The sequence below is a fragment of the Pinus tabuliformis genome, chromosome 1_2 (assembly GCF_031772625.1).
Source record: "Pinus tabuliformis cultivar Carrire ecotype Pingquan chromosome 1_2, CPIR1, whole genome shotgun sequence".
Lineage (NCBI taxonomy): Eukaryota > Viridiplantae > Streptophyta > Pinopsida > Pinales > Pinaceae > Pinus > Pinus tabuliformis.
In genome coordinates this window covers 961,481,247-961,508,067 of record NC_142298.1, presented here as the reverse complement: position 1 = coordinate 961,508,067, position 26,821 = coordinate 961,481,247, and the positions used below count along the sequence as shown (strand labels likewise).

At 41.6% G+C, this 26,821-nt stretch overlaps 1 pseudogene; it reads left to right on the top strand.

Annotated features, from left to right (window-relative positions):
- The first annotated feature begins 11,467 nt into the window (after positions 1-11,467).
- LOC149209174 (70 kDa peptidyl-prolyl isomerase-like) overlaps positions 11,468-26,821 on the top strand; it is a 104,490-nt pseudogene continuing 89,136 nt past the window's right edge.

Here is a 26,821-nt window from a genome sequence, read left to right as displayed (position 1 = left end):
GTTGTCCGGGTTGGTTTTGTTGTTGCAAGGGCTGACCTTCCAGTTGCAAAATTTGTCCCTAGGGCTGCAGAGGTTGGCCTTGGGAGGGTATGGGTTGAGAGTTATGGGGAGCATATTGTATCTGCTGTTGCGCGGCCTGCTGCAACTATTGGAAGGATTGACCTTACGGTTGTTGCAGGTGACCTTGCTGCGGGGTAATCTGCCCTTGCTTTTGCATGGAAAGCCCTTGCTGCAACAAAGGTTACCCTTGCGGTAACAAAGGCTGCCCTGGTCATTGTAAAGGTTGTCCTTGCTGTTGCAAGGGTACTTGAACAGTGCCTGGGAAATTACCGAACTGAATCTAGCCGTAGCCAGGCTAGATGTACTGCCCATATTGGAGGGTGTAAGGTTGATTAACCAATCCTTGAGAACCATATGGAACGTAAGGATTTTGGTATTGGACTTGAGCCCCATAGGGCTATTGATACTGAACATTGCTCGATCCAGACAGACCACCAGGATTCTGAACCTGTTGGTACTGGACATTGCTTGATCTAGTAGGGTCAGCAGGGTTATAAATAATACCAGAAGAGGGCTGGTTTATACCAAGCATGTGAGCTTGTGAGCCACTCACATTAGTGGCACTTGACACCATAGAGACATTCAGGTTCTTCCCCCCAGGCGGTGGCACAATCTGGCCACTGACTAATGGGACAAAAGAACTGACAAAAACAATCTTTGAAACCACCAGTTGTGACTGATGTGTAACTGGGATTGATGATACAAGAGTATTCGGGATGGTGGGTTGCATCGGGACTGAAGTAACATCTGGTTGGGAGGTCATGTTCATGACAAACGGACCTAACGTAGGTCTAACGCCTGACACCCAAACAGGATTATGGTAGAGTGATGAGGCACTAGGTGTGCCTGAAACTAAGTGTCCCAAAGACACATAGCCAGTTGGCAAGCTGGCAAGAATACTTTCCGAATAAGGGAAACCCTTAGGAGGAAACTGCAATTGCAATTCTTCTCCCCCAATAGTGTGTGGAGTAGAGACTTTGAACTCATCCGGAGAAGTGACTGGAGAATCACCTTTGGGTTCCATGTTCGAAAACAAACGACGACAAATGTCTGAACGTGTACTGGGGGTAATTCCAAAGGAACACCCGATTGGTCATACGGACTGCAAGGATGCTACGGTGATATCTCAACAGCGTCAAACAGAGGATTCAAAGGATAGATAACCAGTCCAAGCTGATCATCAGTGGTCGGCGAGTTCTCTGGAGTTCGAACGGGATTATCCGGAGATTCTGGGCCAAGATCAGTAGATGACCCTGAATTGAAGGTAGGCAGAGGACGAGATGACAAAGGTTGAACACTCAAAACAATTGTGAGTTCAACATTTTGGTCCTCAAGTGACTCTGATAACTCAGGAAACAACTCCTCGGACAATCTTTCAAAGGGAGGAGAGGAAGAGGAATTGGGTGAACTAGACGGTTCAACCACGATGACCCTGTCTTAGTCGACAGAACAAATAACTTCAAGGCTTTAAAATGTCCTCACGATTTGGTCAAGGAGACTAATAGGATGTTTTGGATCATCGATAATCAATTATTAAGATGCATAAAAGACTGATGTTCTTTCGTCTTTAAAGTGTCAAGAAAGAAACAAAGATGACTCTATCACTTTCGATTGGAAACAAGCTCGAAAGGACAAGTGCTCGAATGATCTTTTAAGTTTAATGAGTCAAAAAGATCAAATGACTACTCTGGATGATCTAGGTAAACAGAATTACCAGGGAACTGTGAACTGCACAATACCTCTTGGCGAACCAAGAAGTACGAGTAGGCGATCTCTTTGAATGTTGTGCTCGGTGTATCACGTTCGCAAGGCGGCCGACTCGGCTTCCTAAGGATAAAAGGATTGCAGTGTAGTGGGGTCTCCCATTATATACTTGACGGTACGGGGAGCATAAATCCATGCTAGCACTGTCTAATGCCGAAGCTAACTCTGCTAGGTTTACAGACACTGGAACAGGTCTCTAGCCTAGACCTTCTAGATATGATCGTTAATGTCAAATGCGCCTTAGGTTAATTGAATTCATTTAGAGTTGATATTGAGTTAAGTTTCAGTTTTCATTTCTTAGCGACACTACTCGAAAAACCTAAAATGCAACTAAATGGGACAAGACCCTTTCAATTCGATGAAATGCCTACACTAGAGAGGGTAGAAACTACTCAATCAAATGCAAACAATCAAGCAATAGAAACAAAATAATATTTCACTACTTCACTTTTTCAAAAAATAAACTAAGAAAAATGCATTCCAATTGCTAATTTCTTGACAATCACTTATCTATTAGTCCTTTCAAAATGAAAAAAAATTCTCTTCCTTTTTCAAATGCTGATGCAATTCTAGTTTTTAAGAGATGCAAATCATAATGATGCAATCAAGCTAGAATTCCATACTTTCTCATGAAACAACGAAACAAACCTTTCGCATACAATCTTTCAATGAAAAAGTTTTCGAGACTATGAGCTCTTCAAGTAGATGAAAACATGAAAAGAGAAGTTCATTCAGATCAATGAAACACTGACTTTACCAAACACAAGACCAACAATGTAATCTATGTCGGAAAAAGACGTTCAAGCTAGTAAATGAAACCTTTTTCAAACTTGTGCAAAAGAGGTCAAAGTCGTAAAAGGACCAAAGAACAAATGCAAGGAGCAAACACACCCACACCCGGACTTGATGAGTCCACAAGCTGCTAAATGGGTGACTAGCTAGATGCCCTAGTGTCACTGGCCACTCAATGACTCAATCAATCAAATAGCAAGATGACAAGCCAACAAGCAAGAAAAACCAAATGAAAGTAGCTTACTAATCAGGGAGAAAACCGTAAAAAAGTCTCACGGGGTCAAAAACACAAGAGCAGAATACACTGGCCAAGATTGGGGTCTAGCCCTAATCTTCACTTACAGGGATTGGCGCCTGCCTAACTGACAACAAGTGCCAGAGGCGTGTCGGCGTGACTGTTCCTCCGCAATTCGCGCTGGTCGGCACGACTGTCAGCCGATTAAATGCGTTGTCTGAGGGAACTAAGGAAAAATAGAAAAAAAATTCAAAACAAGGACCAGATCTACTACTATGAATTTTGGACTTAGGCCAGTAAGGAGGAGAAAGGAAACAGAACCAAAGGGAAAACGTGAAACTAGCAAAGTTCTCACGAAATCATGAAGTCCAAAACAAACAAAATATGGGATCTCCCTAGTATGGTCGCCAATTTGTGGTGAAGTAAAATTATAACTGCAGACATGAACGAGTTCCTCTAGCCCGATAATGGGTCTAGCCACAACAGATACATACTATGGAAGATTTCCTTAGGTTAGATTCAATGAAGAGGGCCTACCTCTTGGTCGCTTATCCTGCTTGATGATGTACTCGCTTGCTTGCTCCAACAATCTTCGCTTCCTTCTTCAAGCTCTTGAAACAAGTAAAAAACAACAACACACAAACATAACAATAGACAAATTACAATAAAACCTACTTAACAAGTCAAGAAGCATTAAGACATGGATATGTAATATTACAAAACATGTAGGAAATCAATCAATAGTTGCATATATTAATATCAAAGAGAGATTACAACCATTCATCTTGACGTCGTAGTCTTCCTTTGACAAGACCGGGTTCCCACACACTTCTGCTAGCATTCCATGATGGCTTCAAACAACAATAGTTTAAAGGCTTTTCCCTTTAGACTTCACTCCAAACCAAACACACTTCTCCCTCACACAACTAGATGGCTACAACTAGTAATAGCTTGCTTGTCTAATCAAAATAGTATGCTCAAACTCAGCCAAAATTATAACTAGCTTGTGCTTGGGAAGAAGGGAGATTTATATAGTGAATATGGATGGGAGATGGATCCTCTTCTCATGGGAAAAGGACTTATCCCTTGAGGTAGTTCCATCATTATAGGGGAAAGAAGCCCAAACTGTCATCCTCGACCCCATCCGGACAAACCATTTACCATACTTCTGTTACGGAACTTCTAGAGCTGGAAGCTTTAGCTCTAATTTAAAATACTTTCCATAACAGGATCAGCGTGTGTTGGATAGGTAAATCCCCTCTGCGGACAGAGGCGATCCCACTAGCCTAAAACAGAACTAGCCACAATCAAACCACGCTACTACGCAAGTTCCTAGTTATGCATCAAAGGTGAATCAAGAAGACCAACCTGGAATCCAACGCTATGATTGAAGCAGAGTTGATATTCCCGCTCCCTCGCTCCAGCAGATCATAAACGAACACCTGCACATGCAAAGGAAGAGACAGATACCAACATAAAATCTACCAAGGCACAACTATATTTCAGTCAGAAAGGAAATAAATCAACACATCACCATAATAGACAATGAGATTGGAACTATAATAGCAATCGCTCATTAATTAATAATAAACAGGAAAAGTTACAACCATGGTTCTGACGTCGAACCTCTCCTGGCTGGGCGAGTAACTATATGTGTCTTGCAATGCATCTCCTCTCCGGCAACATAACCTCTCTAGCATTCACTAGCATTCCTCCAAGAACTCAAGAACTCAACATCTAGCACTCCATGACTAACGACTATCCCTAGCTTGTCAAATGCATAAGGACAAGCTTATATAGATGAAGAAGGGAGGAGGATACGATGAACCGGGACACCTATTGTGGATTAACATTATCCCCAAAAGCCATTAAAGATGGAGATAGGATAGAGCTCGACATAAGACTGATTTTTTATCCTCAAAAAAGCTCCATGTAATGAAGGAAACAACAGTCGGACGTGCGCTAAAGCAAAAAGCATGACCAAACTTGGTTGGCGCGACTGCTGCTCTAAGACAGAGCACCAATGGTCGCGCCCTCTTTTGAGGATCTCCATGATTGGCGCGGGTAAGATACTGTGGACTTGCGCCAATGGAAAAAGAGCACTTTTCAGGGATAATCTGTAGGAGGTGTCTTCAGGGAACATGAAGTACATACTCAGGGGAACATAATGCAAGTGTTTTTAGACTTTGTCACTTCTTATAACTCCCGGGATGAGTCCTCCAAGGTACGAAAAGAGGAGTAACAGGGATGGTGACAAATTACTGTGTAACAGATGCCCCCTAAAGCATGAAGTCCGAGAGGTGGAGAGGGGTGAAATGCTTTACAAGAACACACATAAGAACACATATAGTTACTGCCGCCGAGGATCTGTATTAAGAGACATGACTGATAGTTCAATTACATGATGTACGTGGTATGGTCACAGCCATCCATAAGAGAGTACATAAATAATCTAGATCCATAGTATGGACGCAGCCATCTGGTTAGGATCAATGAATTGACTCAGGTATGGTCACAGCCATCCAGTGAATGATTCAAGTATCAAGAATCACGCCTGGATTACAACAGACACAATCCAGGGTCTTGCGCTCCATCTCGACCCGAACAAGAGTACAAGTTCAAGCATGTGAATATATGAGCTGAAGTCGAACATGCATGAACACCGTCTGATTACCAGTCAATAGTGGAAACTGTTAACAGACGCGAGAGGTACCACCAATAATGACAATGGTCCTCAAGGTACTATAGGTACAATCTACGGCGCGTGAATTAATGATCTGAAGTCGAACGCCCGTAGAATCATTCGATCGGAGGCCAATGATGAAAACCTCACGTCGAACACGAAGAACCTGCCATTGAGGCATGCAGGCTCCAAGGCACCGGAAGGGAGTCTCTAGATCAACTTCCTGGATAATGAGTTGAAGTCGACAGGGAGTGACCTTGATCGAAGGTGGGCCATAATGTTTCCCACATCATCGACACGAGACAGAGAGATAATGTTGTGAATCAAGATTGTGCGAACTATCAGAGGGAGGTTGTTTCTTTGCAGGGGTCAACTTCTCTTGAACATATCGGTGGCACATTAATGGAATTGGCAGTATTCGACATCAATGTATCAAAGGTCATGATGACGAGGCAATGAGTGGATGAGAGGTCAAATAAGGTACCCAAGTCCATGGAAGCAAGTGAAAGATATGAGATGAGATATTCCCACCCTGGACACGAAAGTAGAAAAGTGCCATGTTCAAGAGCGACATACTGCCGTCACGGTAATAATTATGGTTCAAAAATTTTCTTTTCCCCCCGCCATTTCTGGCGAGTACCCCAGTTATTTTTAACAAGCTTGATGGGGATAGCATATGCTTGTGTTGTGACAAAATCCGATGTCATTAAGTTTTAACGAGTCTGACAAAGGAATAACTCGGCGTCTTTTCATGTTTAGAGAGTTTGAAAAGACAACAGAAAAGGAGACTCCAGGGATGTCCTTTTTCGTAAAGTTGTGTCTCTCGGGCCCAAAAAAGTATAAAATAATACCCGGAAGAACCGCTCGATCATTATGATTGAGGAGTACTTTTCATAATTAGTGATTTCGACCTGAAAAAGTAAAAAAGCGGTCAAAACCACGTCGTTTCGTAACCATTAACGAGTTTGAAACGACAAAAACCCGGTAATCTTTTTATGTTTTAACGGTCGACAAAAAGAACTTAAAACAACCGCCCCTTATTAACATTTAATGAGTCAAGAGGAGCGACTCGGCAATCTTTTCCTCTTTAAATGGTCAGAAAAGAGCTGAAAGCAGACCTCCATTTTTATTTTCTTTAACGAGTCAAAAAGGAAAAATACTCGGCAATCTTTTCATATTTTACGAGTCAGAAAAGAGCGTAAAGGCGACTCGTCCTGAAGGAACGAGTGGTATAAAGGATAGCACCTGGTTCCGGTAATGGTGGAACTTACTCGAAACATGTAAAGGTTAAGAGCTGGCTAATACAACCACTCATCGCTGCGGTTCCTCAGGAAAGGAGAAACAACCAAGTGAAAGCATATGATCGGCCAAAGAGATGGTGGCGATGGAATGAAACAACCAAGGCTCATCTAGCAGAATTTAGCAGATAAAAGGCAATCACAGGATGTAAATCAGGTATGGGTTCATTTTTTACACAAGTTTGAACCATGGAGAACTTTGCTTGTTAAATTTTTTTTTGTTGCATGCCCCCAGCATGATAATGCAAAATTTTTTGATGCATGCCCCTAGCATGATAATGCAAAATCGAGATACATGCCCCCCAAGCTTCATGGCATTCACGGAGTGGATGGAATGAAGGTTTACTTGGAAAGACTCGATTTTGAAGGAGGATGCATGCCTCCCGGGGGCCAGCTGCCGTCATCAGAATGACGGAGTGGATGCTGGGGCATTTCCTGTGGAAATAAGACCATTTAGGAATGGTAGATGACTATATGTGAAGTGTGAACCGGGGAATGAAAGTTGGTCTACGACTTTGATCGTCCTTCCTTCATGCGGAAAACACATCACTCTGAAGAGTGAGGACACAATAGCACGTATGCGATAAATATAGTCTCGTCCAAGGAGTAAATTGTAATCTAACGGACCTTGGACTACCATGACACCCATTTGAATAGTCTTCCCTTCTAACGTGATAGGTACATTGGGAAGAATTCCTAAAGGTTGAGTGATTTCTCGATGGAAACCTGTAAGGTTTCTCATCTCAGGCAGAAGCCGTGGGGAACCAAGTGCTTCCCAAGCTGTTGAAGAAAGGATACTCACAGGAGATCCCTCATCAATAATTGTACCAGCCATAACCATGCGGTAGACTTGGACTATAATTTGAAATGGTATGGAGGCTGGTAACCGAGGATTGACTAGTTGATCCCAATTGAAGGAAACAACTAGGTTGCTTGGAGGTGGGACTGGATAGACAGCCGGATATGATTCTGATGGACTTTCTTCCTGGTGCGAAGGAATGAGAGGGATGCTCACTTGATCATTAGAGTCTATGTTGATGAATAGAAGTTGGACGGTGGGATCTTCATTCTTGGCAGTGATAACATCATCTGAGGAGGTAACTTCTGAAGGCAAAACCGAGTCACTTGTAAGCCGGACCTTTTGACTTTTGTATGGTTTGGATTCAGATGTAAGATCATCTAAGGCTGGAAGTTCTGAAGGCAAAACCGGGTCACTTGTAAGCTAGACCTTTTGACTTTCGTTTGGTTTGGACTCAGGTGGTTCATCTTTGATGATGGAGTGGTGTATAGATGATGAATATAAATCAACACTCGTTCCGACCAGGGACTGGTCTGGAGCAGGCGGAGCACAGGTAGGTTCAGGAAGAGAGAGCTAGACCAAAGAGGAATCATGTTTGATCACTTGGTTAGTGGAGAGATGATCTGCAGTTGCAAAAAGACACTGATATCCAGCGGGTAGTTTGGGTAAGGGAGCCGACAGACTTTCCAAAAGACGGGAAGCTTCATCCATAAGTGGACAAAGGCGAAGGAGATGGCTTACAAGTTGAATCTCCTCTGGAGTACAAGTGACTCCGATGTGAAGATGCTCGACTATCCAGGGTTTGACAGAGATGTCGAAGGGTTGGGTTCACGTAATGTTTGCCATATTCCCTTCAGAAAAAACCTGATCAATTTGAATAGGAGTTTGAAGGATTTGTGATGGGAGACAAGGAGCAAACCGCTCGAGGCATGTCAAAAAATGCTGCGAGGCAGGGAGAAATGAGAAACGATGGTGAGAACTATACCAGGGAGGTTCATCTAGAGACATAGTCTCAATAATAGCTTCGTCGGAGAGGAATGTTTCTCCTAGGGAATCCGAAGAAGCCTCGTCTAGAAGCTCTGGGGATGGAGTAAGCGCAGAAGAGGGAGCCGAGGCAGCAATGATTTCAACATAATTAAACTCGGCAGGACTCAACGGCATCCGGTCGCCCCAGGAATCTACTTGGTCTGTGGGGGGTACGAGCCACGGATCAGAGCCAGTAGCGATCATATTGATAGAGGCGATATTTAGAGGAGGGAGTGGAAAAACACCCATAAGATCAGGATCTTTGAAAATTCCAGCTCCCAGACTCTTAGGTAATTTGGAGGTATGCTCCACAAACGGGATGGTGCCTTCGGAAGAAGAAGCAAAAAAGGAGAGCTGGTCAACGGTAATGATCTTCCCTTGATGAGGGAAACGGATAATTCGGAAAAAAGATGAAGCAACAGCTTGCATCGCGTATATCCAGCTACGTCCGAGAAGGAGGTTGTAGGTTAGAGTAGCATCAACGACTTCAACTTCCATCTCGACCGTTTTCCCTTCCAAAGAGATTGGTAAACGTTGGAGTATACCGTAAGGACGGGACGCTCTTCCATCAAAAGCTTCCAAGGTAGTAGGAGATTGGCTCAACGTTGGAGATCCAATAGCTTTCCAACAGGCAACAGACATGATGCAAGTTGAGGCACCTTCATCAATAACTGTACGATGAATCGTCTTGGAATCAATAATTACCTGTATGAGGAAGGCGATTTGGGGAGGTAGTCTTTGAGTGTGGCGTTCTAAGTCAAAAGTTATTAAATCCGAATCGGCCGGCTCTATGCCACCAATGGCAGACAGCATGGACTTCCTCTGAGAAGGGCAGCTCTGGAGAACCTCTAAAGCGGACATAGCCGACGGAGTCTGTGCTAAGTCCTCAACGATGTTGTAGTGCTGTGCAGCACGAGCATTCGGATTGTATGAGGATTTCCGGAGTACTCCTTTTGGAGGGGGTCGAAGAGGCGTTTCAGTGGTAGGTCTTTCGATGTGGAGTGGACCTGAACTGAACGGGGGAGCACTTGGGGGAACCTCAGGCTCCTTCCCGGCAGATGATGGATAATCTTTCGTTCGAGTACTGATATTAATGGGTACAGTACCAGCCATAAACACTTGAGAACCAAAGGAAGAGGGAGGCTGAGTAGGGTCAGCCACCATTTGAGTTTTTTGAGTGTGTTGGGTGGGAAAGGGCTCTTTGAGCACCGCAGGAGTCCCAGAGGTGCCTTTCAACAAACGACTAACTTCGGACCGCCTCGGGCAATCCTTGGTATAGTGATCCTCATCGTAGATAAGACAAGGATATTTGGGTTTGCGTTTAGTGCCATCCTCAGGTTGAGGTTTTGGGGTTTCCTTCTTAGGTTGTTCTGGCTTATTTTTCGCTTTCCCTTTTTTCTTCTCTTTCGAAGCCTTGTTTGCCGTATTAGATTGGACGGCATTAACCTCAGAAGTAACATTCGAACCAGGTGATGCCTGGGAAGGTTGTCCATTCGAAGTAGATGTTTTTTGCTTCGCAGGATTCGCCGGATTTTTCTTTGAGGATGAATTAACCGAACCAATGATACCGTCAACAGTGGGTGTTGGCGGGGCTTTAGACGTTCCTTGTCTTGGGACATCAGGCAAATAATCATATAATGTACCTGACTGAGAATAAACCAGGTCAAGGTACTGAGCTCGAGCAATAGCTTGCTCTTCAGTGACACACGCCCCCATGGCGATATCCCGAGCTATCGGAGGCACAAACGAAGTTGTAAACCAATCGGTAAGAAGCTGGTCGGGAATCCAAAATTTGATCATGCGTCTGCGCCGTCTCCATTCATGGATATGATCAGAGATATGCGTAGCCGTCGTTTGTCTTAAGGAAGTGAGGAGGTGTGTACCCGTTTCGTATCGAATGAGTAACTGGAAATGAGTGAGAAATGCCATGGCCAAAGAATTGAAATCTTGAAAGGACCCGCGATGAAGTTCAATATACCACTTAGCGGCAGAGCCAGTGAGAGTCCTTTGAAAAAGGCGAAGCCGAATTGAATCGTCAAGCCATGAATTAGATGAACACCACAAATGATAAGTCATAACATGGGCTTGTGGGTCTTCATTGGCTTTACCATTGAATTTTGGACAGTCACCAGGTATTTTAGTTGGAACTGGAGGCCAATAAGGATTATGAAGAATAGGATCATTGGTTAATTTGGATACATCCGGTAATTCTAAAGTTGCTAAGAATGGTAATTGAGGATTGAAAGACATCTGAGGCTGCTGGTAGGGTGGAGCACCAGGGTTCCAACCAGGTGGTGGTTGCCCCCATGGATTCTGTCCGGACGGATTTGGTCCCATAGTGGATTGTCCATAGGGATGTGTATATTGTCCTCCAGCATAAGGATTACCAAACGCTGCTGTAGATGCGCCGTATGGCTGTTGATAAGTTTGCGAAGGATTCGCTTGCTGTTGTTGGTAGTTCTGGTACGGGGCAAACGAAAATTGCCCTTGAGGTTGTTGGTAGCCATACGGTGGTGGGGTTCCAAATTGAGTTTGAGGGCCAGGCTGGGTTGGATAAAAAGTCTGTGATTGAGACCCAGCCTGCATTTGAAGACCAGACGGGTATTGGGGTCCCATTTGGGGCCACGGACCGGATTGAGCAGTGCCAGTAGGCTGTCCGATAGGTTGGGTTATTTATCTAGAAGGAAAACCTTTTTGATAGTGAGGTTGGCCGATCTGTCCAGAAGGTTGTACCTGTTGATACTGAGGTTGGCCTACCTGTAGGGATTGGAAGTGTTGTTGCGCGGCTGAAGGTTGACCCAACGCACTAGATGGCTGAGAAGGCTGGGCAATTAGTTGGCCCAACTGTGTTTGGGGCTGACCAGCTTGCCCAAAGGGTTGTGAATACTGAACAGTAGGTTGACCAAGTGGTTGAGTAACTTGTCCAGACATTGGACTATACTGGACATTGGATTGGCTCGGGTTAATAGTTTGTTGACCAATTTGTCCAGCAGGATAACCTTGTTGGGTACCAGGTTGGACTTGTTGAAAAGATGACTGACCTGAGTTGCCAGAAGGTTGCATATAAGAAGAGGAAAAAGGAGCACCAGTAGCGAAAGGGTTTCCACGAAGGGATTGCTCTGGTTGGTCTTGAGGGGGTTGTTTTGGAGATTGCGCAGATGAAACTTGACCACCATGGAAAGAGGTGGAGGTCCAATCAATTGACAATGGAACTGATACCTCAACAACCGGTTGAGATGACAAATATGGATCATACGGCCCCTGTATTGGGACATTTGTCATGGAATCAAAGACTCCAAATAAGGAAGCCGAGGGACGACCAAAAATAGGAGTCGAAGAGGCTGGACAAACCGTTGGAGTGGTCGCGACAGAGGTAACAGATAGACTGTGACTTTGTGGAGTAAAAGGCTCCGTAGTAGGGAAAGTGTGTGATGGCCAAATAGGACTCGTAAACGGAGTTCCAGAAGGCATAGCATCTCTTAAAGCTTTATATCCTGGTGGTAAATTTGTAGTAGTAGGTGTACTACTAACATGTATAGGGTCCGTGGAGGTGGGAATTTCACCGCTTGTCGCAACGGACTCATCGGTCGTTGCAGGGGACAAATCATCCATGTCAGATGAAACAGGTGGGACTGACACACGAGGAGAAGTATGGTCCCAGAAAGGGACACCGTCCTCAAAAGGTTCCCACGTAGGTTTCCAATGAAACTGGTAAGTCTCGTCACCTGGGGCACGAGAACTAAGTGGTTGTATACTTAGAACCACAGGAAGACTCACAACCAGCGTTTCGGTAGAAGACGAAACTGGTAATTCCGCCAGGGTGAAACTTACGAAGTCTACCAAGACAAACCCTACTTCAAACTAATAGAAACAAAAGCTAATTGGGTATATGTTATCGTGGCCAGTAAATTTTAAGACACTGAACTTAACCTTTTCATTTTTTAAGAGTCAAGAAAAGGATAAAAGATGACTCTAGTCTCCTTCGAATATTTAATGAGCACGAAGTGACAAGACACTCACAGGTACCTTTTCGTTTAGGGAGTCCGAAAAGGATCAAAAGTGACTGCTCTGGAATTCTAGGTAGAGGGTGTGCCAAACTTTTCGCAAAACCACAGAATACTTTTTAGGGTACGGGTGGTCGATCTTCGTGAATGCTGTGTTCACTGCATTGCGAATCGTAGGGCGGCTAACACGGCTTCCTATGGATAAAGGCTTTATTCCTATAGGGGTCTCCCGATATATACGCGACGGTACGTGGGAGCACAGTCCGTATTGGCACCTATCGTTTCACCGTGGAGGAATCACCCAACCACTTGACGATAAACTACCAGGTTTAAAGACGCCGGAACACGTCTCTAACCTAGACCTCTAGAGTATTTGCGTTATGTTCCAATGTGTTGTTATGTTCATTGAGTTCATTTTAAAGTTTATCTTTGATTATGTTTCAGTTTTTGGTCCTACCGTATGTGATATCTCAAAAACTTCTTAAATGCAAACTATATGCCAAAATTATATCATTTGATTCGATGAATTCTATCTACAGGAGGGTTGAGATCTTTTCACAAACGAAATGATCACTCAACAAACAACAAAGATCCTAATGCAGCTAATAACAAGAAATGAAATTTTTTCTTTTTCTTTTTAATAGCAACAAATAACAATAAATGCTAACTAATATGATGCAAAAGATTTTTTGTTTTTCTTTCCTTTAAGATGGCATGATGCATTTAAACAAACCTTAAGAGATATGCACAATCCAAGTTCAGTCAATGAAATAGAACCAATTCTGAAACACCAAAATGAACCATGCAAGCAAGGAAAAACACAAAGACTTTCACTGAACCATGTACTCTAAGTTCGAATGAAGTCAAGTGAAATCCAAAGAGGCTAGAAGTGAATCACTCAGAGTATAGAAGATCAAGCTTTAACAAATCACTGGATTGGTGCAGAACACAACCAACAAGATGACTGGATAATCAAGAGACCGAAACTTCCTACAGAAGGCTAGACATGCAAAGTCACTAGATGTCCTAGGGCTGAGACGAAAATCAATAGAAATAAGCAAACAGCTGAAGGATAAAGGCTAAGACCAGTCAAGCAGAGGTTCGACACACTTCCAGAGGCTGTAAGAGATATAAAAAGAGACTGAAAGAGCTTTCCACCCACACACAAGCAAAATTTACAGGGCTGGCGCGACTGTCAGCCTGCAACTTGCGCTACCACAGGATTGGCGCGAGTTGCTTTTGAGCAACATGCGCCAACTGGCGCGACTGTCAGAGTAATAACCGCGCCAATTAAGCTTGCCGGCTAGAAAAATAAATAATACGACCTCAGGTCGGGTTGACAGTGCTCAGATGGGTCAAACAGTAAAGAATAAACTCAAAACTGACTCAGGAAGCTCATTCACTCAAGCAAACAGAAGAAAATTAACATGCAAGGAAAAAATCAAATAGCTTCTCCCCAGCGGAGTCGCCAAATTGTTGGATAGGTAAATCCCCTCTGCGGACAGAGGCGATCCCACTAGCCTAAAACAGAACTAGCCACAATCAAACCACGCTGCTACGCAAGTTCCTAGTTATGCATCAAAGGTGAATCAAGAAGACCAACCTGGAATCCAACGCTATGATTGAAGCAGAGTTGATATTCCCGCTCCCTCGCTCCAGCAGATCATAAACGAACACCTGCACATGCAAAGGAAGAGACAGATACCAACATAAAATCTACCAAGGCACAACTATATTTCAGTCAGAAAGGAAATAAATCAACACATCACCATAATAGACAATGAGATTGGAACTATAATAGCAGTCGCTCATTAATTAATAATAAACAGGAAAAGTTACAACCATGGTTCTGACGTCGAACCTCTCCTGGTTGGGCGAGTAACTATATGTGTCTTGCAATGCATCTCCTCTCTGGTAGCATAACCTCTCTAGCATTCACTAGCATTCCTCCAAGAACTCAAGAACTCAACATCTAGCACTCCATGACTAACGACTATCCCTAGCTTGTCAAATGCATAAGGACAAGCTTATATAGATGAAGAAGGGAGGAGGATACGATGAACCGGGACACCTATTGTGGATTAACATTATCCCCAAAAGCCATTAAAGATGGAGATAGGATAGAGCTCGACATAAGACTGATTTTTTGTCCTCAAAAAAGCTCCATGTAATGAAGGAAACAACAGTCGGACGTGCGCTAAAGCAAAAAGCATGACCAAACTTGGTTGGCGCGACTGCTGCTCTAAGACAGAGCGCCAATGGTCGCGCCCTCTTTTGAGGATCTCCATGATTGGCGCGGGTAAGATACTGTGGACTTGCACCAATGGAAAAAGAGCACTTTTCAGGGATAATCTGTAGGAGGTGTCTTCAGGGAACATGAAGTACATACTCAGGGGAACATAATGCAAGTGTTTTTAGACTTGGTCACTTCTTATAACTCCCGGGATGAGTCCTCCAAGGTACGACAAGAGGAGTAACAGGGATGGTGACAAATTACTGTGTAACAGCGTGATTGGAACACAGCTCAGTCGCACTGATCGGTGTGGGGAATAGTGCTAATCTTTGCACATCGGCGCGGGGGAGATAAAGGTCTTTGGCACTAGTCTTGTAAGCTGGGCAAAATAGAAGTTTCAGGGGAAATGGTGCAAAAGGGAAATGATCTACTCATGAAGAGGGACATAATGGGAGTTTCTCCATGAAGGCAAAGCATGCGGGATTCACTGTAGAGGTCCTCCAAGATCAAGGAACGGGGAGTACAAGGACAGTGACAAAATGTTGTGTAACAGTAATGTGCATTAACAGTTAGGAATTTAGCATGTGTCAGCTAGGAGTAGTGTGTTGTGAGCCATAATACATCTCGTCAGACTGCATAAACCTATTTTTGACAGTCGCCCATTAATGTCTTGGGTGAGACTTCACTCACTTCATGGGTGTTTTCGAAAGGATCGATGCTAAGCAGGTCTTTGCTTTCCATTGTGTCAGAAATCCTGGGTTTGTCACAATTTCGCATGCTAACAAATGGTTTCATTGTTGGGATTGGGATGGCTATGTGATGGGATTGTCTTCTAGGAATGTGGAAACTATAGAACCCAATGAAGGAGGAAATTACTTGGTAGTTCATACAGAATTTGTGTGAGTTCACTATGAAAAATATCAACGACAAGAACTAGAACTTGGAGAACCAACTAAAAAAGTACATGTTTACCAAATTCAATGAATTTTTCTTTGGATATTTTCCTAATATCTTAACAAAGTGGGTTCAGTGGCTGAAGGACAAAATCCTGACATATAGGCACAATGGACCAAGGAAGTGGACGTCAGAGGAAATACATCAGGTTCAAGTGGCAAGAAACAAAACTTCCCATGTTGTTGAGTTTTTGTTTGAAAGTGATTTCGAAGGATATATTATGGAGTTTTCATTAGAAGCGATGGTGTCTTATACTACAGTGAAGCGGAAATTTTTGAAGGGACTGAGAGGAAAATTTATAAGTCAATCTTGTTGTTGATAAATATGATGGTGTATGACCACTGTGTTTTTCCTTTGGAATCTGACACCATGAGTAGCTAAGTCACCCGCGCGGTCGAGGAAGTGGGGGAGACAAGGGAGATGGTCTAAAGAGAAGGAAAGGGAAAGAGGAAGAAATACTATGGTGGAGGTTGATAGTGGACCCAAAAATACACATAGAAAGGAAAATGGAAAGGGTGGTGCAAGAGAGTTATGTTGAGGATGGTGCTTTGAGAAGTGGGAGGAGGTATCAATGAGGTGACGTGGGAGGAGGTCGGTCAGTGTCGGTGCCTGCTGAAGGGCCTCTAAATTAGATATAAATTAAGGCCCATGCCTCTAAATTAGACATAAATTAAGGCCCATCTGACCATCCTTCAACACATTAAACCTCTCTTTTTAAATTATATAATGTACTTTTAACTTTAATATGTTCATTAGGAAGGTTTATGGATAATTTCGTATTTGTGCCTAATATTATTTATTTTTGTGGAATAGTGTGAAAATATTGGGCAGATTATGGAGATTTGGAGGAGATAATCTAGGGACCTACTCCCTACTACAGGAGGATCAATATTAAATAATAAATCAAAAATATATTCTAGAATCATGGCACAAATTGTGTAGCTCCAATGATTGAGAAAATCTAGGAATGTGTTCCCTGCCATTTAATGCAGATTCCTATTATTGGGAACCAAATCCCCTAATCAAGGGATTTTGGTGGGGAAAGCTTCCTCCTTTCATGGGGAATGATTCCTAATCATTTTTTATAAGTACCAAGTCGAATTTTCCTCTAGGGTTTTATTTTTATTAGTCTTGTTGTGGAGAGAACTCGTATTTTTGCAGCTCCATTGTCATTTCTTGCAGGGATGTAATTGTATGGATGGAAATAATGAAGATTGGTTCCATGTTCAACTTCTAAATCTTGGTCTCTTCCATAGGACTCTGATTTTCCTTGGGCTTGGTCATCCTAGGAGCCTCAGGGCCCTTTTACATCATTTACTTTTCTTCCTTTCACTTCTTATTCACATGCATCTCTTGTTCTTGTCTTTTTTCTCTTTCTGCATTTATTATTAATGATTTCTTGTTGTAGGATTGGGTTAAATGGTTGAAGGAAGTTATTTTGTAGGATCACAAGCATCATTTCATCATTTTAACAGCTTTGTAAGGTCATATTAATAATTTGTCTACTTGGATTAGCTTGCTTCTTCCCAAATCTAGATTTTTGGAAGTCCCTTGTGGTAAATAACCTGTAAATTTCTGCTATTTTTTAGAGCATGCTAACGAGTTTCAATCGAGTTGATTCCACTTGAATTAGATCAAAAAATATTATAGTTAATAAAAAAAATTACCCCATTGCATTTTCACTTGATTAGGTTAAGCATTTGATAGATTTACTAGCTCAATAGTTCTCGAATTTCTATATTTTAGACTAGTAATTTTCTGCTATTTTTTAGCATGGGTTGACAGAGGTCTTTTTGAGTGATTACACTTGGAATGGAGACCTAAGACATCCTAGTCAATAAAAAAAATTGTCCCATCCAATTTGGATTTGATTTTGTTGGTCATTCATTGAATTATAACTCCCTATAGATAATTTGTTGCTTCCTATAGTAAACTACATGAAACCCTGTAGTAGCCTTCCAACATGCATATACTTGCCCAGATTCGCTCAAGAAGCTTGGTTATTGTCCCTTAGGGTTGAATGAAGGCCCCTAGGCTATAAATAAATGATTAGGGAAGATTAAAGACCACTTGTGACTTGCCTCTTTACCAATGCAAAACATTTCAGTGATTTGGGTTAATGGACAAATTTATGAATTGGATAATACAATGATGATTTTCTTGATTTCCACATCCAATGGACTCTGTTAATGGATGTAAACTCTTTGAAATGTAATGGTTGAAATTTATTTCATGATCTTTACATTATGCAATTAGAATATGTTTCTTTCCTTGTATTTTCTTTCTTGCGATAGGTTATGGTTTTCCATTTTGAGCATTTCATTTTCTGCAATTAGTTGAGGATTTGATTTCATTACATGCACTCCAATACATTATGACAACAAAGGAAGGACACATTGTATGTTGCACATATATATTTGATACCTCTTAAGTTTTTAAAAACCCCAGGTTGATAATTAAAGTTGGTAGCATTTGGAGTTGCAACATTCTTGTTGCAATCCCGAGGCTCATCACCTACCAAAAAAGGAGCCTAGAGGGAGGGGCTAGAAGAGGCCATCATAAGACATGGAGTAGTGTTAGTGACCATAACCATGAAGGGTCACAGTTTGGCATGCCACAAATGAAGGAAGCCGAAAGGGAACATCTGATTCCATGTAGTATAGAAGATTTGGAACTGGAACAGCATAATCATACCATGCCTAGGGTAAAATCCACTACCCCACGTGCATATACAGACCAGGAAGTATGCACTCAGTGCACTTATTCAACTAGCATAGAAGGTAATTGTAATCGAGAAAGAGGAAATAGTAGCAATAATGGAATTGGTCCAGTCGTAGGAGGAACGACACAATGTATCTAGACTCAAAGTGGTGCACAGTGAGGAATGCAATTTTCTAGCAGTACAAGAAGCATAGGAGAAAGTACTTCATTAGGAAATACTGTGTAGGCTATCATGGTGGGTGTAGATTTGAGGATGCCCATGTTTCACGGTGTTGGGAACGAGGACCCAAAAGAGAATTTGTTTGTATGTGAGGCCATCTAGACAACTAATTAGGTCCAAGATGAGGCCACAAATATTACACAACTAGAAGACATGTTTTGGGATCACACACTAACTTGGTACAAGAAGTTCGAAAGCACAACTCTAGTTGGACAGAACAGGAGCCTGGTGGAAATTAAGAAGGAACTAATCAGGGGATTTTAGAGGTCCAATTTGGAGTCTCAATGTATTACAAAACTCAAGGAGATCAAGCAAAGCCCAAGAGAATCGGTATGGGACTTTAGCCAATGGTTTAAAGTATTGAAGGATAGGCCGACATCCAAAATTCCAAGAACACAACATAAGGAATGGTTTATTGCAGGAATGCTACCACATATTAGAATACCATTGAAACAATAGAGTGTTGGTATGAAGTGAGAAGCTTTGGAGCTGGCACTAAAATTAGAAGCCTCATCGACAGGTGGCGGTGAAAACATTGGTATGGTGCAGGTGTAGTCCCAACTGGATGCGTTGCCTTCCCAGCTTCAGGACTTAACTAAATGGAAGGAGAAGTGGGAGGAAGTATGGTGTACCATCTATTAAATAGAGGGTCACCATAGGAATGGATGTAAATTATTGGCTAACTCTATGGTGACTGGTGCAGCGAATGCCCTTGCGCAAGGTAGAGGAATATGTTGCCAATTTGTAGGGTTTGGGGCCATATACCGTCCAGTTTCCCGATGATGTAAAATTATGAGGCCACAATATGTACCCTATTCTGCAATTTTTGTAAATCAGTGGGGCACGATATTCACCACTATTGAATGTTAGATTTAAAGCGCAAGCGCACATTTGACTAATTTTGGGTGCAAGGACCTAAAGGGACGGAAGTCACATCAAATGGGTTTAACCAACTTGAATATAATCAAGGTGGAAAATACAACCAGCAAGGGTGAGGGTGAGGTATGGTGGCTAGAGGACCTGGAGGACTAGGCAGAAGAAGAGGATGATTTGGTTGAGGACAAAACACCATAATCTTTTATAATTGAGGGCAGTAGGAACACTTGGCTCGATATTGCACTAATCCCTATTACACTTGTATCTATTGCAAATATTTAGATCACCTGACAGAGAATTTCCCCTAGCTAATTTCCAAGTGGCATGTAAAGAAGAGGCCCAATGTACAGATGATAGTCATTGAGCCACGTAGGACTCAACAACATGTACGCATGATAACGCGAGGAAGTGTCAAAATAGGAGCTGACAGAGTGAGATCTCGAATGTCGTAGCCCGAATAGGTTAGGAGAGCTCTTGAATGCCCTCCCCGGTTTGACCATATGAGAGAGAACACCATGTATAAAGATACCCGATGGGAAATAGTTGTGGAAGAATGGGATAGGCTGGAAGCTAGGTGCGAAGTAGCCATGCCGGAGATATTTGATGCTACTATAGGAAGGGAGCAAATGACTACAGTATATCTTGTCTAGAGTCCGCTACAAAGTTGTTTGGAATTAGTAAAATATTCTTAGGACATGGATAAGTTAATAAGGATGGTAGAGCAATGCACCAACGGAACTAAGGAGACTTTTGCATGATCTTTTCCAATGGTTGTGAATCAAGTTGATCCCAGGAAAATGACCAATAAAGAATTTCAATTTTGTGTAAAAATTGGAGAGTACGAGATGGATAACATTATTTTGGACTTGGGATCAGATTTAAATATTCTATCGAAAACCTAATAGGAAATTATGTGGAAACCCAAGATGACTTGGTCCCCAATTCAGCTCAGATTAGCCAATCAGCATCAAATTTTTCCTATCGGATGGTTGTCAGGAGTGCTTATGGAAATTGACGACATTTCAAGAATTGTTGATTTCGGTGTGATTGAAATCATCAATGATACTGATCCCTATGTGTATCTTCTGGGGATCATTTGGGCCTTTGATAACGAGGTAATTATGATAATAAATAAAATGCAGATGATCTTCAAGGGCGAAGATAGTCAAGTAATTTCACAACTGGATCCATGAGAAGGGGATCGATACATCGATCTTGTGAAAATTAAGTTTAGTCAAGAGGACCTCGATAATATTTATACTGTCACAGCCTGACGAGATGACTATGTAAATCCAATAGTTGATGGAGTGCTGAGCTAGCATAGTGTTGGATCCTATGCCTTTGACTCGGAAGAATCCTTGGAGAATTGGAAGAATCGGATTGTTATGAAACCAGCTCAAGAAAAGATAGAAAAGATAGATCAACGCCTTAGAATTCAGCCTCTTCGAGGGGACAACCTCCTTTACATTACATAAATGAACAATTCTTGGATGATTCAAATGACAAAACCTCCTTTCTATATATAGGAGTCTAAGGAGTCACAATATAATCCAGCCGACCTAACAATAATAATATAAAGCCACAAAAATAACAATAGAGGGATTCTATGGGGCACAGAAATAACAATATGGGGGTAATAGGGGCACAACAATATAAATAAGGGGTATAACTACAATAGTAATGGGGTAATCACTAGTATTATAGGGACCCAACATGCCCCTCTCCTTCAAAAAAGTGTTGTCCTCAACGCTTGAGTAGTTCTGGATACTTCTGCATAAAATTCTCATCCTCCCATGTGGAATCTTCAGCGGATAAGTTCTTCCACTTGATAAGATACTCTGAAATTGATCGATTTCGTAGCTGTCGAGTTCTTGTTTCTGTGACTGCTTCCGGTTCCAATATAATTTTTCCTTCCTCGTCAAGTTCTGGCAATATTGTTTGAATTGGGAGCTTGTCACCTATAACCTTCTTTAAACATGAAACATGGAAAACTGGGTGCAATCGAGAAGCTGCAGGAAGCTCCAATTTGTATGCCATAGTACCAATCTTTTGCAACACCTTGTACGGACCATAATACTTTGGTGATAATTTATTATCCTTCTTAGCTTGCTTTAGGGACATTTGCTTATATGGTTGTAGCCGTAGGAATACCCAATCACCTACATCAAAACTTCTTTCACTGCGATGTTGATCTGCCTGTTGTTTCATTCTATTTTGTGCCAACACGAGGTTATCCTTTAAGAGTTGGAGGACTTGTTGTTGATGTTCGATGTGATGTTCCACTGCCTGAACCTTAGAATTTTCTCTTAAATATGATGTGATGGATGGTGGTTGATACCCATAAAGTGCCATAAATGGGGTCATTTTTGTTGCTGTATGGAAGGAAGTGTTATACCACCATTCAGCCAGAGGCAACCATTTGACCCATTGTGTCTGTTTATCAGATACAAAGCAACGAAGATATCCTTCCAAACATTTGTTTACTATCTCAGTTTGCCCATCAGATTGAGGATGATAAGATGAGCTATGAGCTAACTGAGTACCAAGACAAGAAAATAATTCTGTCCAAAAATTTCCAGTGAAAATGGGATCTCTGTCACTTACAATAATCTTTGGGTTTCCATGTAGCTTTTGAACTGTTTCCATAAATGCAGTAGAAACTGTACTGGCTTTAAATGGATGTGATAATGCACAAAAGTGTGCATACTTGGTAAGTCTGTCAACTACCACCATGATGACACTCTTTCCCTCAGACTTGGGTAAACCTGTGATAAAATCCATTGAAACCTCCTCCCAACGTTGGCTTGGAATGGATAAAGGTTGTAATAGACCCGGTGTCTTAATTGTTTCAACTTTATTTTGTTGGCAAACCAAACATTCCGCCACAAACTTTTGAATATCTGATTTAAGGCCATCCCAAAAAAATTCCTTCTTAACCCTGTGGTAAGTTTTTAAAAATCCTGAGTGCCCTCCTAAGGGAGAAGTGTGCAATTCCATAAGAATCTTTTGTTTTAGCTGGGAATTCTTACAGAGGTATAAGCGATCTTTGTACCATAACGAATCATTTTGCCAGCTAAATGTATCAGAAGTACTGGAATCTTGTTGTAGCTTTCGAATAAGTGCCCACACTTCTTCGTCATTCTTCCATTCCTCCCTTGCTTCGTTTATCCAATCTGGTTGGATAATAGAAATGGCACACAACAATGCTTCCACATCCTCATCCTTTCTTGAGAGTGCATCTGCCACCACATTTTGCTTCCCTTTTTTGTAGATGATTTCAAAGTCATAACCCAACATCTTTGTGACCCACTTTTGTTGCTCTTCAGAGGATAATCTTTGTTCTAAAAAGTATTTAAGGCTATCATGATCCGTTTTTACCTTGAAGTGTCTTCCCATTAGGTAGGGTCGCCATTTCTTAAGTGCATGGAGTATTGCCAACATTTCCTTCTCATAAATAGCTTTGCTTAAAAACTTTCCCTTGATTGGACGACTTTCAAAAGCAATGGGTCTTTCATCTTGCATTAGAACAGCACCAATTCCATTTCCTGAAGCATCACATTCCACAATAAAGGTTTTTGTGAAGTCCGGTGTAGCTAAGACCGGTGCTTGGCACATTGCCTCTTTAAGATGTTCAAAGGCCTTTGTTGCTTCCGGAGTCCATGAAAATGAATCTTTCTTCAATAATGTTGTTAGAGGTGCTGCTATTCTCCCATAATTCTTAACAAACTTGCGATAATACCCTGTCAACCCAAGAAATCCTCGCAGATGCTTTATGGATGTGGGGATTTTCCATTCCTTAATGGCTTTAATTTTGCTAGGGTCTACCTTAACTCCTTCATGAGATACAATATGACCCAAATATTCCACCTCCTGGACTCCAAAGAAACATTTGGATCTTTTTGCATATAATTGTTTCTCCTCCAATAGTTGTAGCACCCTGTCAACATGTTCAACATGATCCTTCCAAGACTTGCTGTAGATTAGTATATCATCAAAAAATACTAACACAAATTTTCTAAGGAATGGTTTGAAAATTGAATTCATCAAACCTTGAAATGTTGAAGGTGCATTGGTAAGGCCAAAAGGCATGACCAAAAATTCATAATGACCCTCATGAGTTCTAAATGCCGTTTTCGGAATGTCTTCAATCTTCATTCTGATTTGATGATATCCCGAACGAAGATCCAACTTGGTGAAGTAAATTGATCCATGCAATTCATCCAGTAATTCATCAATGACAGGAATGGGGAACTTATCTTTAATAGTGAGCTTGTTGAGCTCCCTATAATCCGGACACATGCGCCATGATCCATCCTTCTTGTGCACCAATACTACTGGAGCTGAGAAAGAACTTTGACTCGGTTGAATTATACCAGCCTCTAGCATTTCTGCAACCATACGTTCAATTTCACTTTTTTGGACATAGGGATATCTGTACGGCCTGATGTTTGGAGGAACACTTCCTGGAATCAGATGAATAGCATGATCATGATCACGCATAGGTGGGAGACCTTTGGGAGTCTCAAATACCTTGGAATGATTGTCCAGGACTTTTTGGAGATCTGGAGAAATAGATGATTCCAATGTGGAAACATCTAGCGAACATAATTGTGCAATTACACCTCTTTGCTCCTTTTTTAGAAGCTTTGTCATGCCATTAGAGCTGATTATCTTTCCTGGTTTCCCTGCAATACCCCTTAATTCAACTTCCTTTCCTTCCGTAGAAAATTTGATGAAAAGTTCTTGAAAATTAAAAGCTATTGTACCCAAGGATTGTAGCCATTGGACTCCTAGTACAACATCAGCACCTCCCATTGGAATGGAAAGCATTGGGCTAGTCAATACATATTCTCCCATGGATAGCTTGATATTATGGCACTTTCCAGAGCAATTTATTGTTCCTCCATTTGCAATCATCACTTGACACTCTGGTGCTGGATATAGGAAGCAATTCAATTCTTTTGCTACCCTACAATGAATAAAATTGTGGGTGCTTCCTGAATTGTCCTTCTATCTTGATGGTTTGAGGAGTGGTAATTCCCGCCAATGCATTACAAGATATGGTCGGATTTATTTGTTCTTCATCTAGGCTTTGTTCCTGGAGTATATCCTCTTCTTTTGACCTTTCTTGCTCCTTTTCTTCTTCCTCTTCACAATCTATGTAGAATAATTTCTTCTCAGCACACTTATGACCTTTTGTGTATTTGCTATCACAATTGTAACAAAGCCCTTTTGCTCTTTTTTCTTCCAATTGTTGTGGTGTCAACCTTGTAGGTTGTGGAAGACTAGGGGCAACAACACTTCCGTCTTTATAGTTGTGAGTGGTATGCTTCCTAGTTGCCATAATTTTGCTTTCCATTTTTCTTGCTAACCTGAATGCCTTCTCTAATGAATCAGGTTCCCAAAGGCGAACATCATGTTGGATATTATCCTTTAAAGACCCTATGAACACATCAATCCTATGCTCCTCTGGAATATCTTTTACCCTTATGTTCAATTTTTGGAACTCCTCAATGTGCTCCATTATTGAACCCTTTTGTTTGAGACTTATCAATTGGCTAAAAAAAGTGTTGCTTTTTGTATCCTCATAATGTGCTATCAATTCTTCCGTAAAAATTGCCCAAGTGATAAATTGTTTACGAGAACAAAGCCATTGATACCATACAAACTGATTTGGTTCCAAATATACAGTTGCCATACGTACCTTTTGTGTGTTTTGCACATTATTGAGATCGAAGAATTGCTCCATCTGTAATATCCATGTGGCGGGATCCTTGCCATCAAACTTCCTCATATCGATTTTTGGAATATGGTGATTCTTCGATCCAACATTAGAGTCTATGGAATCATGATTAACATTTCTTTTGTTCTCATCATGAGTTTCCTTTACTACCTTTTCACCATTAGTAAGTATTTCTTGTAGAAAATTTGTCAAATCTGTCTTCAAATCTGCCATGCTTGTCTTCAAATTTGTGTTCAAATCTATCTTCAAATTGTCCATCTTAGCTTCATGCCATTCATCTTAGCTTCCACGCCATTTATCTTAGCTTCTGTTAACTTTTGTGAGCGTGACATTTGTTGCACTTGTTCTTGTAATTTTGATATATCATGTAGCATTTCTTCCTCTTCTTCATGAGTCATGCTAGAGCTTTCAGGTTCCTTACTAGGTGTTTGCATTTTCTTTCCTCGGGGCATCAGTTACCGATAATAATGCTCTACTATGCCCTTTGAATTCCTTCAAAATAAATTTTCAAACCAAGCTTAAGCAAAAATTTAAAAAAATCTACACACCTTTTTTCACTTTGTAGGAGCTCGATATTGCCTCTGATGTATCTCTGTACTTTCCAATCATCTAGTTCTGAATTTGTGACCTGTAGTAGCTCTCTGTGTCCTCTTTCCAATGCCACCAGTCTGATCCAAATTGGATTCTCCAAGAAAGAGTTATGCACAATCTCCCAAGTGACCTGATTATAGACTTTCAGTAGAGCGAACTTGTACGACGTGCCACGTGTACAATTTTCGATCTTTGGTTCTGAAAAAGATATACAAGAAACTACAGTCCGTCCTCTTTCTGTACCTTCTTACGAAATTTCAATCTGATTCCCAGAGAGAAAGTTATGACGATTTTCCCCAGGTCACCTGTTTTGAATGTAATTCAGGAGTCTGCAAAAAGACCAACTTCCTCAGATCATATCTCCGCAAATATCGTGCGAAAAGCTCTGAAATTCGGACCCAAGGTTCAACGTGATTTCTTCTCAAATGGGTTTTTTTTGCGACTTCTGAAACGTCACAGAAAAAAAGTTATAGCGAAAATTCCACGATGACCTGTTTGGAGCAGCGAAACCCTAGAATCCAAAGCTCTGATACCAAATGTTATGAAACCAGCTCAAGAAAAGATAGAAAAGATAGATCAACGCCTTAGAATTCAGCCTCTTCGAGGGGGAAACCTCCTTTACATTACATAAATGAACAATTCTTGGATGATTCAAATGACAAAACCTCCTTTCTATATATAGGAGTCTAAGGAGTCACAATATAATCCAGCCGACCTAACAATAATAATATAAAGCCACAAAAATAACAATAGAGGGATTCTATGGGGCACAGAAATAACAATATGGGGGTAATAGGGGCACAACAATATAAATAAGGGGTA